We start from the raw sequence: 20,408 nt of genomic DNA, 5'->3' as shown, positions 1-20,408 counted from the left end.
CTCATAAAGATCTCTATCACACTAGTTTTTTTTTAACTTTTATTGTGGTATGGTTGATTTACAATGTTGTGTTAGTATCACACTAATTTTTTTTTTTTTTTTTTTTTTTTTGCAGTACGTGGGCCTCTCACTGTTGTGGCCTCTCCCATTGCGGAGCACAGGCTCCGGACGAGTATCACACTAATTTTTAACTTTAATAGTTTGTCTTGACCTTTCCCTCATGGGTTAATCATGTAAGTTGTTTCATTTCACACAAACCTGAGTCAGCTGCTCTCCATAGAGTTGTGAGTCTTACTCCTTTGTGTGTGTATCTTGACTTTTGATATAAGTTAATATCTCATAAAAATCCACAGGTTCAACTTAATTTAATTTTATTTAAGAGTGTTAGAGTGTTGTATCTTTGTATTGATTTGTAGGGCTGCCATAACAAACTACCACCAAGTATGTGGCTTAAGCAACAGAAGATTATTTTCTCACAATTATGGAGGCTAGAAGTCAGAGGTCAAGGTGTCAAAAGTTTTGGTTTCTTTGGAGGCCTCTATCCTTGGCTTGTAAATGGCCTTCTCTCTGTGTCTTCACGTGGTCCTCCATCTGTACGTGTCTATGTCTCAACTGCCTCTTCTTATAAGGACACCAGTCATATTGGATTAGGGCCCATCCTAATAACCTCACTTAAACCTAATTACCTCTTTAAATACCTTGTCTCCAAATACAGTCACATTCTGAGGTACTAGTGGTTAGGATTTCAACATACAAATTTTGGTGGACACCATTCAGCTCATAACAGTCTTACTAATATTAGCAAATTCTTAGCTACATTAAAAGCAAATCACCTGATTTTTGTTATAAAGTTTTTACTAAAAAATTACTGAAAACCTCCTCTGCTTAGATAAAAATATACTATATTTAATGTGGGAAAATGGGATCTTTGTGGTATCTTTTAGTTCTATATGATTTCTCTATCTCTCTGTGAATTTTTCCCATCCTCATCTGTCTTCATAAGTTGACAACATTGTTTTTAAATTGTTAAATCTGGGAATGTATTTCTAGAAACATTACTTTTGAAAAATATTAGAAGAGTTGAGCTTTTATGAGTTTTTAAAAATTATAACAACCATTATTTATGAATAATCAGAGGGAGATATTTAGTAAACTATTTGCCTGTGTAGTTGGATAAACACTTGTTTACTTCAATTTGTCAAATATTTTGTTTATTAAAAATTACCTAATATGATTTATCAGCATTGTTTAATTTTAGAGGAAAAAAAAAAAGCAAGAGAGAAAGTAAAGTACATTTAAAATTTGAAAGTAATTTTCTTATTTTTTAAATTATCTAAAAGGCATTTCAAGATCTTGCTTTGTCTCAATGGCAACATTATGAATAATAGCTATTTTTGAATTTTTAATAAACAATGACATCTATTGTTTGGTGAATTTCTGTTAAGTATTTTACATATATCATTTAGTATATAAAAGAAATATGTGAAGAGGACATTACTTCCTCTGTTTTACACATGAGGAAACTGGAGGTCATTTAAAAATGTAAGGAGACAAAGCTAAGTAAATTATAAAGCTAGGAAGTGACAGAATTAGGATTCCACATAGAGACACTTTGTCTTCAAAAAGTCTGTTCCTTTAATAATTCTGCTGAAGTAGAAGTATATTTATTAAAACTTACCAGGTGTTGAAATAATTCCAAGAACATTCAGGTCAGATAATATAGAATCCTATTAGAGCGGTATGATGTGGTAAGGCCTTAGAATATAACAATACTGCCAGATGTAGCAAGGATGAGGTACAGCCAACAGGAGGTTCATGTATGGACACATATTTACTTAGGATATTTGAGGAAGGATGTAAACTAAGAGGACAAGCATGTTTCTGATCCTGATTAGTGTTCTGATGTGTTGAAGAATTGTGAAAGTAAGTATTATAATGCAATCAAATGATTGAAGTGGTGTTTCTGACCCATAGCCATTGTAAGAAAATTGTCTTAATTTTCTGTCTGGATTCTTGGAGTAAAAACATCATGAGAAGAGTGAGAATATGGTACCAAGAGTCACACAATCAATGTCATCTCCCAGGAGTTGAGAAACCCTAACTGAGAAAAATGAGTAATGAAGTTTCATTTGTATCCAGTCAGAGTTTAACATGTTATGATTGCTGTGGGTAATCATATCTACCCATGGAAGATATTACCTATGTGTATGTATTCTGCAATCTCACTAAAGTGCTTGAGATAAAAATAATACTGAAGAACAAAGTAACAGCATTATTTACAAGTGAGTCATTTGTCCTGGGGACCCTTCTGTGATATCCAGCGGCAAGGATGGAGTGGAATGCAGCCTGAAAGATGGAGCCACCAAAAGCACAAACATGATCACTTGCTGAGGGGAAGATCAGATGGACATATTTCCTGGGGTTGCTGGTGGGGACCAGGCAGGAGGTGTGGCCATCAGCATTCAGGCACCCCTTGAGAACAGCACCTCTTAAAAACTACAGAGATGCCTTGCACTGGCTGTGGGAAAACTCAGTTAGGGACCACACACCGATACTTCCATCTTCACGCCTTCTAACATCTTTTGTTTTATATATGATTGCTTTACTTATACTACAAAATATCCACCATGTATGTATGGAGTAAACATTACTGTGATTTTGAAAATTGAAAGGACTTGTCTGGATGATTTTGGCTTTCCTTCCTTGTGTCCTTGTTTCCTTCTTTTCTCTCTCCCTCCCTCCCTCGCTTTTCTTTCTTTCTTTCTTTCTTTCTTTCTTTCTTTCTTTCTTTCTTTCTTTCTTTCTTTTCTTCCTTCCTTCCTTCCTTCCTTCCTTCCTCTTGTAACTTCCTACCTGTGTCTCCTCCTTATATTTTCCAAATTTAGCATTTTATAAAATATACTAGATTTATTTTCCTTTGGTCTTTACCATTCTTTTTATTTTCTGAAATATTTTTAGGCCTTCAAACTTGTTTATATTTTATACCCTATTGCATCTTTACATCACCTGTTAATTATTTTTTAACTGTAACATACCTTGTATAAAAAATATAAAGTTTCTGTTTCAGTTCTTTCTCTCATAAAGGAAGACTAACTTTCTCCCCATTGGTCCTTTCCTTAAAATATTTTCCCCCAAAAGAAGTTGTGTGTCACAGTTCTCTCATTCTTTATGGATATTCTGTAGTTATGGTTGATGTGGTAAGTATCAAACCCTGGCACCTTAGGGCAAGAGAGTTATCCTTTTCTAGATAACACTTATTAAACAATACATCAAGCAAAAAGGAGCCAAAGAAACATCTCAAAGTAATTAAAAGTTGTTTCATGACCTGTTTATCATCTTATATATGTATAATATAACAAATAACAGTCAGGAAATTTTCATCTTACATATCTATATACATATACATGAAAATTAAATAACAATCAAGAATTACACAGTTTCATTTAATGTTATCTAAACTATAGTATCACAACCCACTATAAACAATATTTGGTTTCACAACCAAATAATTAAAATTTTATATGAAATCACATGGCTGCTATCCTTAGCACTGCCACTAATATATAGTTTCATTGTTGGAAAGCCTGAGTCATTTACTAGTAAAATAAATTTGCTATTATCCATCACCCAAGTAGTTTTTCCCCCAAACTCTACAACTTCAATTCCTTTCCCATCAAACCTATCCCTTTCTTGGTATTTAAAAAATTGTTTATATCTATTCCTATTTTCAAATTTCTGTTAGGAAGTTCATACAAGATAATATTTGGGGTTGAAATAGCAATATGTATCAAAACATAGCTGTTGTCATAATAGATGCTACATATATATATATATATATATATATATATATATATATATTCTTTTTATGTGGTAAAAAACGCATGACATAAAATTTGCCATCTTTACCTTTTTTTTTTTTTTTTTTGTGGTATGCGGGCCTCTCACTGCTGTGGCCTCTCCCATCACGGAGCACAGGCTCCGGACGCGCAGGCTCAGCGGCCATGGCTCACGGGCCCAGCCGCTCCGCGGCATGCGGGACCCTCCCAGACCGGGGCACGAACCCGTGTCCCCTGCATCGGCAGGCGGACTCTCAACCACTGAGCCACCAGGGAAGCCCCATCTTAACCATTTTTAAGTATACAGTTCAGTAGTGTTAACTATATTCACGTTATTGTGTAACAGGTCTTCAGAAATTTTTCATCTTGCAAAACGGAAACCCTATAACCATTAAAAATAACTCCCATTTCCCCCCTCCCCCAAGCCTCTGGTAATCACCATTCTACTTTCTGTTTCTTTAAATTTGACTACTTTAGATACCTCATGTAAGTAGAATCATACAATATTTTTCTTCTTTTTGTGACTGGCTTATTTCACTTAGCATAATGTCCTCAAGGTTTACCCATGTTGTAGCACATGACAGGGTTGCTTCCTTTTATAAGCTAAATAATATTCCATTGTATACTTATACCACACTTGGTTTATCCATTCATCCATTGATGGACATTTGGGTGCTTCCAACTCTTGGGTACTTTGCATAATGCTGTTATGAACATGGATGTGTAAATATCTGTTCAATAAATTGCTTTCAGTTCTTTTGGATATATACCCAGAAATGAGATTTCTGGAATATACTGTATATCTATTTTTAATTTTTCGAGGAACCACCATACTGTTTTCCATAGAAATTGCAACATTTTGTACTCTCACCAATTGTTCACAAGGATTCCCTTTTCTCTATAGTCTTGCCAACAATTGTTACTTTCTGCTACATGTATTCTTAAATGAGGATTTACAACATGTAATACTCTCTCCGAGGGTTATTAAAAAGGTAACATGCAAAGTAATCTGTTTGAATCACTCTGAGTATTAGGAACTTAATTCCTTTCCTTTCCTTACCAGTGAAAGGATTGTGCTATTTTGTATATGGGTAAGGCATAAATAATGTGTTATGATCTTAGGAGACTTGGATATCCATATGTATTCAATTACAAATCTGGGCCATGAGAAATTAACATCATGTGTTTGTTATTTTTTTGCGAATTTCAATATGTGTCCCAAAACATCATGAGAGCAGAAGGGTGAGTGAAAAGTTTTGTTAAAAACGATTAAAATTTTTTCCTAGCTTTAATGCTGAAAATCTCGTGCAACAACTGAGACTTTTTTGGGGGGAATATTTTAGAAAACTGTTGCTCAAACTTAGGACAGTTAGTGATGTTGGGAATGATAAATCTGACACATTTTTCCTGTTCTGAGGCAACTCTTTACAGTGAAATAAATAGGCATGGCAGCTTATCCTGACCTGTTTCCTTTATGTTTTAAAGATTTCTTTGTTCAATGCTAAAAGAAAAAAAAAAGTTTAATGCTTGTGATTAATGGCTATGCTGTATGAAGTTACACAGCATAATTTATAGGTTACCTTCTCAGGCAAGCATCTCAAGTCTTTATGTAATAAAATAAAAAAGCATATAAACACAGAACTCATCCATAAATCAAAAATCCAATATTCAGTGTTATATTAGGTGAAACAAGTCTTTCTTTAGCACCCAAATGTAAGTTTTTATTTAACCAAAAATTCCCATCCCTAATATATGTCTTATCTATTATCATAAATTTTCATTTTTATCTTGAGCTTTTCTTGAATTTCCCTCATATTTACAGTATTAAACTCATCACACATGCTTACCATTTGAAGCATGTCAAAAATTTATAACAGAACAAATGTTTTTAACCCACAGGCATACAAATTTGAGGTTAAAGAATTTTCTTCATTTTGCATAGCTCAATTGGAAGTATTTTTAATTATAGAGGGAAGGAATTTATAGATTGTGATGATTTTATATTCTTTTGTCTCTAGATTTAACGTTTTATCGAATCATATCTAATCACAGTATTTTTATGCCATTTTGGATTTGTATAGCAGTATATGCTTTTATATAATCTTTCACATTAATTTTATTTTTGCATCCTCACAATTATTCAATGAAGAAAGAAGGGTAAGCATTATTACAGATCCATTTACAAACAAGGAACTGAAGTCAGAGGACAATTCCATGACCTGTCCAATGTCATTCAGTAATTTAGTGATAAAGTCTGAGCTGGAGTTTTTGGCTTTTGATTCTGACACAGAATGTGTCTCATTGTATGGTGCAGCACCACAAAATGTGACCAATTCAGAGGGATAATTTCCAATCATAGTGATAGAGAAGTACATTATTTCTCACATTCTGAAGTAAGCCTATTTAGCTGAATTCCCTCTTGTCATCCAGGGCAGATGGCCTGTCATAATAATTCAAAGCACTTTTTTGGTGTCCAACTTTATGGTCTGGATGATGACAAAAGCAGAGTGCCTGTCTTCTTTGGTGCTATGGCCTTTGCACACTGGGTCTTATAGCCTCCAATGTTGACAGAGGGGCTGTGTAACACAGAACCATCCATGTAGCATTTCACTTGAGTATGGAGTTTTCTCTCACATTGCCAGGAGCTGGGAACAGAAGAACAGCAAAGCATAAAATGCAGTCTTTGCTCATTTGGAGAAGGTGAAACCATTCAGGTGAGAACCTGTGATACAAGTGTCTGTAGCATAGAGTAGAGGACGACTCATTCTGAGTTAACAACACTGGCAATTTGTTAGACCTGAGCATTATTTCTTTCATTCAATATCAGGCATATCACACATTGGAAGTGAGAAGCTGGGAATGGGAGAGACTATTTCACTGCCTCTGTGTGCCCAGAACATACAAAAATCATGCTTTCTCTTCCTTTATATAAACTGTGGTTAATAAGGTCAACAGTGATACCATACTGCCAAATCTAATGGCCAATTCTCAGTCCTCCTTTTACTCATCAGCAGCATTTTACATAGCTGATTACTCCAGCTTTCTTGACAATTTTTCTTTCATTTGGTCTCCAGGATGTTGTTATCTTTTGCTTATCCTTCTAACTTAATCTCCTTTGGTAGAGTCTGCTCACTTTTCTGATCTCTAGTCATTACAGTTCTTGGGGATCAGATTTTTAAACTCTGTTCTTCTCTTTCAACACTATTTCCTTAGGTGATACCTTCTAGTCTTGTGGAAAGAATCGCCTTTTGCTTGCTGGAGATTTCTAAACTTATATCTCTAGACAGACATCTTCCCTGGAAAATATAAAGTGCTCAATATATATTTGTTAAATAAGTTGTGAGATTTAGAAAAAAGGTAAATTTGACAAAAAATAGGTCAGTATGGGAAAATAATATAAAATTTTAGAAATCAGTAGGCTTTACCATCTGAAGAAAAACAGACTCTCCTGAAAAACAGATCAAGAAGTACTAGGACGTGAAAAATTATTTAGGTCAATTTAATACTAATTGGTGAATATAATACAAAATTAAAAGTAAATAGCTGATATTTTGCCAAACTTTGGGTCACAAAAGTGCATTATGTAAATCATAGCATAGGAAAAAATAAACTAGCATTATGACTGTCATCAACAAAGAATTGTACAGGAACCAGCCATAGTTGCCTAGGATACCAAACCACTCTCCATCATATAAAAATGGTAAAACAAGAATTGAATGTACAGGCTAACTTGTACTGTGTAGCAGGAGCACTGTGGTATCACCTAGGGGGTGAACCAGCTGACCCCATAGGAGGTTGTGAGTGAAAAAGAAAAAAAAAACTAAAAAAGAAGAGGTTTTGAGTCTGTGAAATATGTAAATGTGAATATGCTTGAGAATTTGGGACTACTCCCAGAGGCCCAGCCATCAGTGCTCACTACCCCACTTCTCCAGCCATCAGTATCACCACAGAGCCTGGTTATCAGATGAGCAACTGGGGCAGAGCATGCCCTTAGCTCACAGTAACATGTGAGACCACCTGGAGGAGCAAATAGAGACAGAAGCTGTCAACAGAAATATGAACAAAAGAGCAGATATGAAGAGTGCAAGCTTTCTGTTCCCTGCTTCCTCTCTGGGTCCTAAGAGGCAGAAAGCTCCACCACAGAGCATTTCCTTGGGTGTAGGCAGAAAGTTCCGAGGAAACTTCCTGAGGCCCTTTGAACCCGAAAGGATCCTAGGACCAGTCAAATATTTCCCTGGGTGAGAAGGGCTGTTCATGTGGTCTGAGAGACACCTAAAGTGGAGGGGCCTCCAGACTTGGCACGGGGACATTGCTGTTGTCTGTATGTCGGGAGACTGGGAAGGGAAGTGAATGTTTCAGGGCATGTTAACATATGGGGGCATAGTCAGAGCTTGTTTATTGCAGTGCAGGCCAGTACTTGTTAAGTACAACACTAATTCTGAAGACTTTAGAAACCAATTTGCAAAACCAGGTTGTAAAACTACAGTGTGAGATTTTGCCTGGGATTTTTGTTTCAGCTCTGTTCATTCTCCCTGACTTTATTATTTGTCTAATTTACCTTTCTGCTGCACCCTCAAATCAGAGGGTAGATTAGTCTATTAGGTTTACTTGGTGGTGGTATATACAATGCTTCCTGCCATTTCTTGTAGAGAGGTGAGATGGTTCCCAAGATGGTTCCCAAAGAAGACCAGCATGTTTTTCTGGGTGCAGTTCCTCTTCCTGTTTCCTCCCCACTATTTTCTGAAAACTAGCATCACCTCTGGTTATATTTAGAAATCAATCTGTTTGATGGCAGCTGTGCTCTTGTCTAAGGTCTCAAAGCTTTCTTAGCAGGGAGAGCAGAACAGGTGTGAGCAATATCAGTTGTTCTTAATGACTGCTGCTACTTTTTGAACAAAATACTTAAAGTGTGCAGGGTCATTTATTCTAGGTCATTCATTTATTGATTTACCAATCAATCCTTTTTATATCCCTTGTAGCATTTTGACACACTATCAAACACGTGCCCAAGCAGTGTGTATTTATGGTCAACTCCTGTAGAATTATAAACGGGCATTTAGTTCTCAATGGGGTGTGCAGGCATACATGCATGATTGATATTCTTAATGCATGTTCACGCTCCATTTCAAAAGGAAACATATCCAAATATTTGGGCCTTGTCCTTTTTTTCCTTAGCCCTTGTCTGTGTCTCTGCCATTAATTTCCTTTAAAATTCTGCTTCATTGGTTCCCATAGTTTGCTGCACATTGGAATCACCTGGAAATTAAAAAAAAACATTCCTGATGCCTGTCTCCCACTCTTAGACGTTCTGACTTAATTGGTAGGGGTGTGGGATTTGAACATTGGGAGGTTTAAAGTCTTCCCAGGTGATTCTAATATGTAACAAATGTTAAGAACAACTATTCTACTCTCTTGCCTTATGTAGGGCCAGTTATGAATAACTAGATATAAATAGCCAAGTGTTTCTTAACTTCAGTTAGGAAAGCATTATTTTCTGTAGAATTATCGTGGCTCCATGAAGGAGCAGCTGAAATTCGTGTGACTGATTTAAGTAGTGATTGAGTCGTGCACTGACTCACCTGAAACTGGTAGAAGCCTGGGCGGAGCTATATAAATAGCCTGGGTAACGCCACAGAAACGCGGCATTCTCTGAGGGCAGGCGAGTTCTCTGTAAAGAAGGAGCCACCAACTCTCCCTGGTTTAAAGCCTTCTTGGAGTCTTCAAGGTAATACAAGATGAATTCCCATTCATGTACCATACCCCAAAGCTGTTTTTTTGGTACTCTCTGAAATAACTTGGCACAGAAATGACTTAGTTTGAGAACATTTAAACCTTGTCAGGAGCTTCGAGATTACCAAAGCTTCTTGGGAGGCCTGTGTTTCTGAGATATTATTTGGAAATTAGATGCCATATTGAGAATTTGCTGAAGCTTTTTAGAAAATATCCCAAATTTTCTTGCTTCAATTTATTATTTTCTTTATGCTTGCTCTCCAATCTCAATTTCTTTGTTTCTGGGGGCCATATATGTTAAAAACAAAACAAAATAAAATGGAGAAAGGAAACTCTAGGAATTGATTGCTTTAATGAGGCTGGGCTGGTCTTGTCAGGAGAGCCTGAAGGACTTCTGTTAAGGTCCACTATTGATTTATCAAATCAGGTTTTAATTGTAATTTAAGTTTTGGTTGGATGAAAATTCAATTTACAGTTGACGTCTTGAGAAAGTTATTAAATCAAACATAATAGAAATTCCTCTGAGATGTAATGCTCCCTATCCTTCTCTCTGCCAACCATGCCTGAAAAATGTGCCCCATTCCTTTTAAGCACTGAACAAAAGCAGTCATTGTTTGGAAGAACCGACAAAAGGTATGTGAATAAGAAAAATATTTTTTTTTATTCTCACACTAATTAATTCACACGTTGCCTTGAACTGAAGTGCAGTGCTTTTGTGGTCTGACTTAATTTTCTCTTGGGGGAAAAAAAGTTACTGTTTTATTTTAAGATGAGAAAAATGATTCCTCCATTTGGCCAAGAAAGTTCAAAACAATTAGAGTGGATGTCTAAATGAGTAAGAAGTTAATTCTTTGTCTGTCTTGGGAAAATAACATATGCCAAGTGAGGAGAAATAAATGGCTGATGTTACTTCAGAGAAGATAAGTACAACTGCCTTTCAGTAAGTTATCTGCCAGAATGCCGAATCTGAAATTAGGGTTTGGTAAGAAACAAGATACATCTGGACTATCCAGAGCCCTGTTAAACCTCATTCGCTCCTTTCCACACTTATATTAGGAGATGTTCACTGCATTAGCAGGAAATGCTTGAATAAAAGTGCAAGAAATTATTTCAACTCAGTTGCTCTTAGAAATAAAATAATGGAATTACTAATTTCATTACTAATCAATTTTATTTCTTTTAATATGGACCAGGTAACTCTGGCTGCCCAGGGAAATTTTAAATTTCTAACCCATAAATTTCAAGAATTGTTTCTTAAACATAAGCTTAAAAGCATTTAATGGTATTGAATTATCAAGATGACAGAGAAGCTTTTGTTATCAAATTTTAATATATGCTACTTCCATTTTAAATTATAACTTTTATCTTGAAAGTGAAGTTAAAACTTTTACTCAAAGTGATAACTGAGAAAATGAATTCCTCTTGAATTTTTGTTTCTGTTTCTTTACAAGTACTTAAGTATTGAATGAGACAATACTTTGAAAAATTGTAAAAATAAAACAATCCTAGGCTATGTAGAAAAAGAAATATTCAAAGAATTGAAAGTAGTTTTTTTCATTTTATATACACAATCCATAATACATATATACGTGTAAATATGCAAACTAGTGTGTGTGTATATAGCAAAATATATAGTTTGCTAGAGCTGCCACAACTAAGTATCACAAACCAAGTGGCTTAAAGCAACAGAAACCTTTTGTCTCACAGCTCTGGAGATTGGAAGTCTGAGATCAAGGTGTTGGCAAGGTTGTTTCCTTCTGGGGGCAGTGAGGGGAGAATCTGCTTGGGGCACCTCCCCAAGTTTCTAGTACTTTGTTGGTGGTCAGGTGTTCCTTGGCTTGTGGAAGCATCATTCCAACTCTGCTTTCATCTTTACATGGTGCTCTGTGTGTGTGTGTGTGTGTGTGTGTGTGTCTAGGTCTAAATTTGTCCCTTTTTAGAAGGACACCTGTCCTAGTGGATTAAGGTCCACCCTAATGACCTCATTCTTACTTGACTACCTCTGGGCAAAAGACAGGCTCAGAAACCATGACTAGAAATCTTTGAGTAGGGGAAGGAGGGTAAGCTCACGGTAGAGCAGTTTCCTCCTGCAGACTTCCAGCTGAAGCTGACCCTAATTGCAGAAGAGGATTTAACTGCAAGTGAAGATTGGAATTTTGACCATTACACAGGATTAATACAGATTTTAGTACGGATATGAGAATATTTTGTAACCAAATATAACCAGAGGACTTAAAAACTCATCTAAGATTGACTGGAAAATTTAGAGGTAGGCCAAGATCTTATCAAAAAGGACAATAAAGTATGAGTCCAAATACAGAGTTAAAGGTAGAGTGAAGGAGAATAATAAAATTGTTTTTGTTGAATCCTATAGAATTCCACTTTTCAACTTTATGATTATATTTATGTGTCTTAAGTGTTTTATATTAAAAACATTCTTTACTAAATACTAAGACATATACTGTGTCAGGCTCAGTGCTAAACATTTAAGAATCATTTTTTAAAAACTCATTAAAAACCTGCAGGTGTTATTAGGACCTTAATTTTATCTAGATAATTGCATCACAGGAAGGTTAAATAACTTGACCAAATTGCTCAATTTTGTCTGGCTCAATTTTGTTTTCTCTAAGCCAGATACTATGTAAATTCATTTTTCAAACCTTCTTGCTCCCCTAGCCCCACCCCAGATGAAGAAAATAGCTCAGTTCTTTTCCTGTAGTGAATAATCAACAGATATTGAAGTATAATTTTCTAGATTCAGGGTTAGAAGCTGAAAATGTGTGATAATAGTTGTTGCTTCGTATTACCAATTGGAACAAAAAGCAGTTGTTTAAATGTCCTTTAAGTAGCCAATCCAAGCTTCTTCTCAGTTTTCAGATGTGTCAAAGTTTCTCCAAGCTGTGAAATGGTCATGACTAGATTTTTATACTTACCAATGCAATAGTCACATCACACATATCTAGTGATTGGAATATCCTGTAGTAGAACAATAAATGCAACAGAATAATTTTTCTAAAGAACAATTTGTGTGTGTTTGCTTGACAGAATAAGCTCTATTTTCAAGAGAAAGCAGAAGGAATAAAAGAAGGAAAAACTTGCTCTATTTTAAAGTTCCAACAATATGGTTACTTTTATATTACTTTTTATTCTGAGCTGGAGGTTTGGGTTCAGAAAGTGGGATTGGTGAAAGTCAATTAAAGAAATATTAGCACTTATAATTTAGGTTGGAATTGACTACCAGACTTCACTGAGGTTCCAATGATACCCAGTGACCCACCTTGTACATAGTAATTCAACACACCCACATACAAACCCACAGACACAGTGTATATAACACCAAGAATGGAAAAAACACTTTTTCCCATTGACCATGCAAAATGGCTGAGAATTAAACAGCATATTTAATTATCTGTAAATTATAAAGCAGTACAGTTGCTGTTATTTGAGGTTTATTTGTTGATACACACAGGTAGCCACATAAATATTCAAGCCATGTATGTCTGGTTTAGTTTTGTTGAATACCCTGGACCAGGCTCAGTGCAAAGAACCTATTTAAATGTATAATCTTACTGGAAAGACAAGATTTATTTTCAAATGTCTCCTGGGACACTGTGAATGAGTACACTTTGGTAATACAGAGAAGCAATTCAGATCTCCATGGCTGAGATCTTCCTCCTGCTGTGAAGATGTCTCATTACTGGTGCTCTGAAAAGCACAAATTCAGGATTAAGGATCCTGTGCATTCTTCCCATGGCTTCCCTCTGCCTGATAGCTGGGGATAGTGCTAACAGCCCATATCATTTATGTTTGAATTCTTTCCCCAATGCCGCCTCTGTGTTCTGCTGTCTCTTAACTCCTCCAGTTATGACCAGCCCTTGTTGACCACCTGCCTGGCTTTCCTTCCTTCCCTACTTGGTTTTCATGCTCTTACTTCCTGAGTAGCCTGCATGTTCTGAGATTGTATGTCTGACATTGTTCCTGACTGCTGTTTAGCCTGGGTCCTCTTGTTCATATGCTGAACTAGGAAGTGGGTGTCTTTGTTTGGGTTCTTCTAGAAGTAAACTCGGAAAGAAGGATTGGAGTGCAAGTAGTTTGTTGGGAGACTATCTCAGGAAACACTGGTAAGGAAAGGAAGTCAGTGAAAGTCAGTCATCAGGCAAATTATCATGGTGGGCCCCTGGATCCCAAGCCTTTGGGGGAGCTCTGGAAACAGTGTAGAACATTCCTTTGAGTGCCCCATTTGCAGGGTATGGAAACTCCCCAGCACTTCTAGCTTGTCCAGTGTATGGGCAGAGTGCACAAGTGTCCAGAAAAAACCCTCAGGCAAAGTGCTTGCAGTTGGGAGGAAGGGGGGTGTGCCCAGGAATGATGACAGCCAGGGAGTATGACTAGGGCACCAGCGGCATTTGTTATGGGGATACCCAATTTCTTGTGATTAGGGTTTAGCAAAATGTATTTTTTCCCTTCAAGGCTATTCTCCCCTTGAGATGCCTGGTATGCAAAGACTTGGGAGAGGAGATGGATTATCCTGCATCAGGATCGTTGAGGCTTGTGGAAAGGGGGGAATCCATCTCCCAGAATATGAAGCTAGGAAGACCCATTAAGGCTGGACTAGTTTCTCTGGACAAGGCTCAGGTGCAAAGAAGGACAGTGAGGCTCCTGAAATAAAACTGCCTTTAGTAAGATTAGCTTGAGGCCGATTCTAGTTTGGTGTCTTTGGCCTCCAAACAAAGGCTCTGCAGTGAATGAAGCTTCTGGCAGAAAATGTGGCTATTTCTGAAAGCCCTCTCGAACTCTGTCATTGTGGAATGGAATTGAGCTTTGATGAGTAATGTCTGGCCATAATGGTGTCAACTCCAAAGAGAGCCCAAGCCTGAGAAGGATTGACCATCCCCAAGGAATTATGTTGATGGAGTGAACTGGGAAAGCGAAACATAGTTGCCGGTTGCTCTATGGTGCGATACAAGGTGGCAGGACGAAGCAACCGTGAGAGTGAAATGATGGGGACCCCGCACTCTCCTGGATTACTCACTCCTTGACCTCTTCCTAGACTGCTCTAACCTGTTTATTTTCCCTCGAATAATTCAGGGAGTGGTGGGGGGAGAAACGTCACGTGAAGGACACTAGACTTAGAGCTATTTGTATGATGGATTGAGTAATAGACTGGAAGAGGGTAAAGAAATATAGCCGTAATTAAACTTGGAGTGTGTGAAGCAGGCTGTGCTGGTTAAAGGAGGAAAATAATTGAGTCTTAATGCAGTGAATTTGATTATTTTGTCAGGCTTGTGGTAAAATGAAATGAGTGTGATAGTGTGTTATCCTGCGATGGTGTTTTATGTGAGACATGAAGGCTTCCCTATGACCTTCTTGCATGGGCCAACAGCCTGTAGGCATACTTAATTATAATGTGGGCTCTAAAATTTTGTTGTGGGGTGGAGAGCTTTATGAAGTACAAGGAAAATGCTAAGGAAGTATCCTTTATGCTGGTTCCATTAAGAGTTTTGTAAAGAGTTTTAACATCTGATTCCACAAAATTTTCAGGTTAAACCATCAGTAACTATAATATTCCTGACAACTCTGCACTCAATAGCCCATTTCATTTTCTGTAAAGAGACAGGTACTTCCAACTTTATTTCCTTGTTTTACCCACATGTCAGGTTTATAAAAACAGACTTTTCATCGTCTTAGATGACATCCTGGTTCTACAACCCTTTTTAAGATGCTAGTTTTAATTTAATTTGTGTTTGTAAAAATCATATTTCTGTATCTTAGTTGAATAGAACTGAACTTGATCTTTAGCTAGAAACATGTCTTAACCCTTGATCAGTCTCATTTATATTTTGTGTGGGGTTCTAAACATTTTCCTGTGACATTTATTATTCAGGTCAACTTTATCGAGTTGTAATTTACCTATAATAAACTATATCCATTTAAATTGTACAATTTGGTAAGGTTTGGCAGTTGTATACTATGAAACTGCCACTGCAATAAAGATACAGATCATTTCTACCACTCCAAAGTTTTCTTGTGGCCCTTTGTGGTCCTTCCCCCAACCCCACAGCCCTAGGAAGCCACTGACTTGCTTTTTGTTTTTGTCGATTAGTTGGCATTTTCTAGAATTTTATGGAATCATACTGTATACACTTACTTGTGTCTGGCCTTTTTCACTCTTCCTATGACTTTTAAATAGAATAGAAAATAAAACCTTAAATGTTAAGGCCTATAAGTAAACATTGACAACTTCAGCTAAGAGCAACAATAGAAAATCTATGAATAGCTGCTCTGGTGTGTACTACTAATTTGAAGGATAATCATTTATGAGCTTAAGTGAGAGGTGTCTTGTGTGTAAGTATTCATACGTAAAAATACTGAGTGAACCTATGTTTTCTCTACAAAATACGTCTTGTGGAAAACTTGAAGCTTCAAATACTTACAGATACTCGACTTTGCTTTTAGTTCCTGGTAGAAATTAAATGACTTCACTGAAGGAACGGTTTAAATTAATGCTACTTCTTTCTGACAAGAATGCTAGCTCACAGGACATGGGCCAGGGATTTTGTCACTTGTTCTCTGTCATATGTACTTGTTATTTCTCCTAATTGCCTAGTTTGTTTATTGAATTGTTTTACGTTAACTGCAACCTTGATGCCACTGGCATGGCTACCATGTTGGTCAAATATTTATATGCTTATTGGAGAATTGACAATGCCTGATATTTCCTCCAGTGATTCAACAGCAAAGAGGGTCCAAATTGCCCATTTTCCAAGCTTATTTTAGTCAAGTTAACAAATACTTAAAAATTATTCAAAAAGTGCACCTATATATAATGGTATAACATGACTGTTTTAGATCTAGTAAACAATTACAAATACTTAACTCATTTAATTGTTAAACTCTAGAGCATATGTACCATCATGAGCCTCACTTTGAAGATGAGGAACATGAGACTGAAAGGCTGAGTAACTCCTCCGATGTCAAACAGCTGTTAAATGGAGTCAGAATTCAGACCCAGAGGTCTGGTTCCAGAGTCATGCTCTTAGCCAGACTAGGTTTTTCTCTCTTCACTGGCAAGTCCTTTCTAGTTTATGCTATATATGCTCAGCTGTGGCCTCTGCATGTTAGGTTCCAGCTTTTGGTCTTTTCTGGTGTTATTTCTCTGCTCTCCCATCCAACAAAGAATTCTTATATTTATAGAAATTAGGCAAGAATAAAGAAGGGGTGATGGTGGTGGTGGTGTGTGTATGGTAGGAGCAATGTGGTGATTGATGCCTTTCGGACCTCAGGTATGTGATTTGGAGTTTGGTTGTTGGCAAAACATTATTTCAGTTTTAGCTTACATACTTATTTCAACCAGGATTCAGAGAGCACATGAAGACCTTTCCTAAGATCCTGGCATCACATCACTGTTTCATGAATGGTCAGTCTCACATCGGCAGGATTCACAAGAACGTCATCTCATTAGACTTGGCACCGACCAAACACTTACTAATGAGTCTAATTTTGGGCTCTGTAACTGTAGAGAGCAAGGAGGGGTGGTGTACAGAGACAGTCTAGAAAAGAATAATGAAAGTGATTAATTAGTTTGAAGCTGGGAACTTCTGAAGAAAGGATGCAGGAAATTAACAGATATGTGCAGACCAGACACAAAGGCCTTTAGGTTATTTCACAAAGGATAACCATTTCCACTGAGGTCAAAACAAGGGATTTCACAGCAGAGGCATTCAGAGGAAAAGTCAGGAAAGGTAGAGATTGTAAAGCTCTAAAGCAGTTTCTGATGCATCAGTAGCTTCTTGTGCCACTGTAATGGGGAGTCCTCCAAGATTGCCTGATAACCACGGTTAAGGCAGTATTCTGTAAAGGCTGTTGTTTGTAGAAACTTTCTACCTCTGTCATTCAAATTTTAAAAGAATCAGGTAGTATCTGCCCAGTCCACATTTTTTTTTTTTTTTTTTTTTTTTTGGCGGTACGCGGGCCTCTCACTATTGTGGCCTCTCCCGCCACGGAGCACAGGCTCCGGACGCGCAGGCTCACAGCGGCCATGGCTCACGGGCCCAGCCGCTCTGCGGCATGTGGGATCTTCCCGGACCGGGGCACGAACCCGTGTCCCCTGCATCGGCAGGCGGACTCTCAACCACTGCGCCACTAGGGAAGCCCTAGTCCACATATCTTTAAAAACAACACTGGGGTGAATTTTTTTAACACTGGACTTTATGCAAAAGTTTTGTTGAGGCTGATTGAATCCATACTCTGAAATGAGAACTATACAGGCTGCACTAAGCATATGTTATACACACATGATGAAGACTGTAGGTGCTGAAACCAATTTCCAGGGCTGCCTCACTCTGGGAATAGTGATGATAACCCTTCCCTGCAGGGTCCCTGTGGGAAAGAGACTGCAGTTGTCCTGCCTGGGCTCTGGGGACCTAGTGAGCTTCTCTTCAGTGTGTCCCACATCAGCTTATGTTATGCTAATCTCTGCGTGGTCACCACATTGCCATTTCAAGATAAAAATAATCACAAAAACGTCTCAGTGTCTGCTTATACACCTGAACAAGGTCCTATCTTTCACAATTGAGTTCTTGTCAACTTATTTCTTTGAGTGGTTCTGCTTTCCTGTAATACACTATCAAATATTAACTGCCTCTAGTTTTTGTTAAACCTCAAAATTGTTTGACAGTTGTCTGGTCCTGAGGTTCCTTATTACTTGGAGTTTCTTAATCTTTTTCAGGCCCCCTGTGATAACCACTAGTCCCTGTGGTCTCAGAGTCCCTGCCCTAGGGGCACATGCTACTCCCTTTAGCCAAAAAGGACTTCTGAGATTTGTGGCTTGTATTCCCAAACAAAAGGTATATAGATAAAGTGATATAATCATAAAATTGGCTATGTTTAAAAAGTTATTTTCCACCCCAGAGATTCTGATATTCCCCTGCTACCACTCTCCCCTCTTTCTTTTTTCAGTCTACAAAGAAGCATGTACCCAATGAACTCTTCTCCTTCCCTCACTCTCCTCAAATTCTAACTTTTTTGTGTTTTTTGTCTCAGTAAATGGCACCATCTTCTACTTGGTAATTTTAACCAGAAACAAGAGAAATACTCCAATCTTTCAGAATAGGCCTTGAATGCATCCATTTTCTCCACATCTCTTACCTAAAATACTACCATGCCTCAAATCATGGCAGCTCCTTGCTAACTTGTAGCTACACATACTCTTGTATGCTGTTATGCTCTATACACAACTATGCCAAGTTATTTCTTCTGAAATGTAAATCAAACGATTTCACTCCCTCTGCTTAAAACCATTTAGTGGCACTCCCATTGCATTTAGGATACGTTAACTTTTTTACATGGACCATCTGACCTTGTCACTGTCTGCATCTCCAGCTACAGATCTTTCTATTCTTCCGTCAACATGGTCAACTCTACCCTCACTGGCCTTCTTTTGGATCTTCAGTTATTCCAATTTCTCTTCCACCTCAGTGCCCTTGCCTCAGAATGTTTATCCTCCTTCTCTTCATTAGCTAATTCTTACTAGTATTACAGGTTAGAACTTAAACTCCATTGCTTCACCAGTCCTAATCAGATCCCCTCTTAGAATCTTTCATCATGCTCTTAATGGCATAAGCTGTATGTCTTGTTTTAATATCCATTTTTCTCCCTGGATTTTAAGTTCCCTGAGGTCAGGTATTATCTACTTTTTTCCTCCTTTGTAACCCTGGTTCTTGGTACACTGGGCATTTCATAAGTATTATATCAATGATTAAAATACTTACTAAGAAGTTTTCACAATACCAAAAGTACCTTATATACCTATTTAGACCAGATTTCAGGAGCAAACACACAACCTAAATCTAATAGGGGCTGTTAGATAATTCTCTATTACAGTTTAGGGATGGTCCCAGGAATATAATTCATTTTTGAATCTTATCTTTTGGTTAGATTTATATTTCTAATCTGTGCTTAAAACCTTTTGGGAGTGCTTGTCTGTCTTCTGAGTTTGATTCTTCATTTTTCTTTAAAAAGTATCACCTGTCATTTCTTAGGTTGTTCATGCCTAATATGGGTGAGACATAGTGACTTTTGCATCCCTGGCAACAGCTAATTTTAAATAGAACTGTCTTACCCATACTAAGACATCTACTTCTAACTAAGGAAAGCTAGAGTTTATTTTCTTGCTACTTCAAGCCCAGTCTTATTAAAGAACCATAAACCAGACATAATCTGTACTCAGTTCTGGTTGCAACTTTATCATTTCATGCTTCAGACTCGTCCCTGACTTTCTTGAGTTTTTCCTTTTAAAGAATTGGCAGTTGCAACTGGATAGATGTCGTTCTCATTTCTCTGGTCCAACTATCAAAAAATGGAACTGCCTTACATGGTGCTAAAAGTGGTTTTATGCTCCTGTGACAGTTTTCTGCCTAATCAGAGGCTTTCTTAGGCAAAGAAGAGACCCTTTAAGCTCACAATGGCCCTTCACTCTCTAGACATCTCTAATACATCTCTGCCTGCCTCCTAATAACCTCTCTCCCCTTTCCTAGTCAGAGGAAAGATTTTTGCACAATAATCCTTAATTCAGATACTGTCCCCAGAAGCTGTCAGCTGCTGCATTTTAGAACTGCATAAATCTCTTGAGAAAAACAAATATACATAATGAAAACAATTAACATTATTTACATAATCATAATGATCCACTAAGAAGTATTGTTATCTTCCTAGGATCATTTGAGAGGCAAGTCAGGGTAGATAAGTAGAATTTTAACCCAGGTACACAAAACAAAGCACTGAATTGATGTCTTTTAAAAGTTCCTTTCAGGCTTTTGAGTCTATGATAGAATGTGTCTTTTT

The sequence above is a fragment of the Mesoplodon mirus genome (assembly GCF_964341445.2).
Source record: "Mesoplodon mirus genome assembly, chromosome: 6".
Taxonomy (NCBI): Eukaryota; Metazoa; Chordata; class Mammalia; order Artiodactyla; family Ziphiidae; genus Mesoplodon; species Mesoplodon mirus.
Note: the sequence above shows the minus strand (reverse complement) of the source record.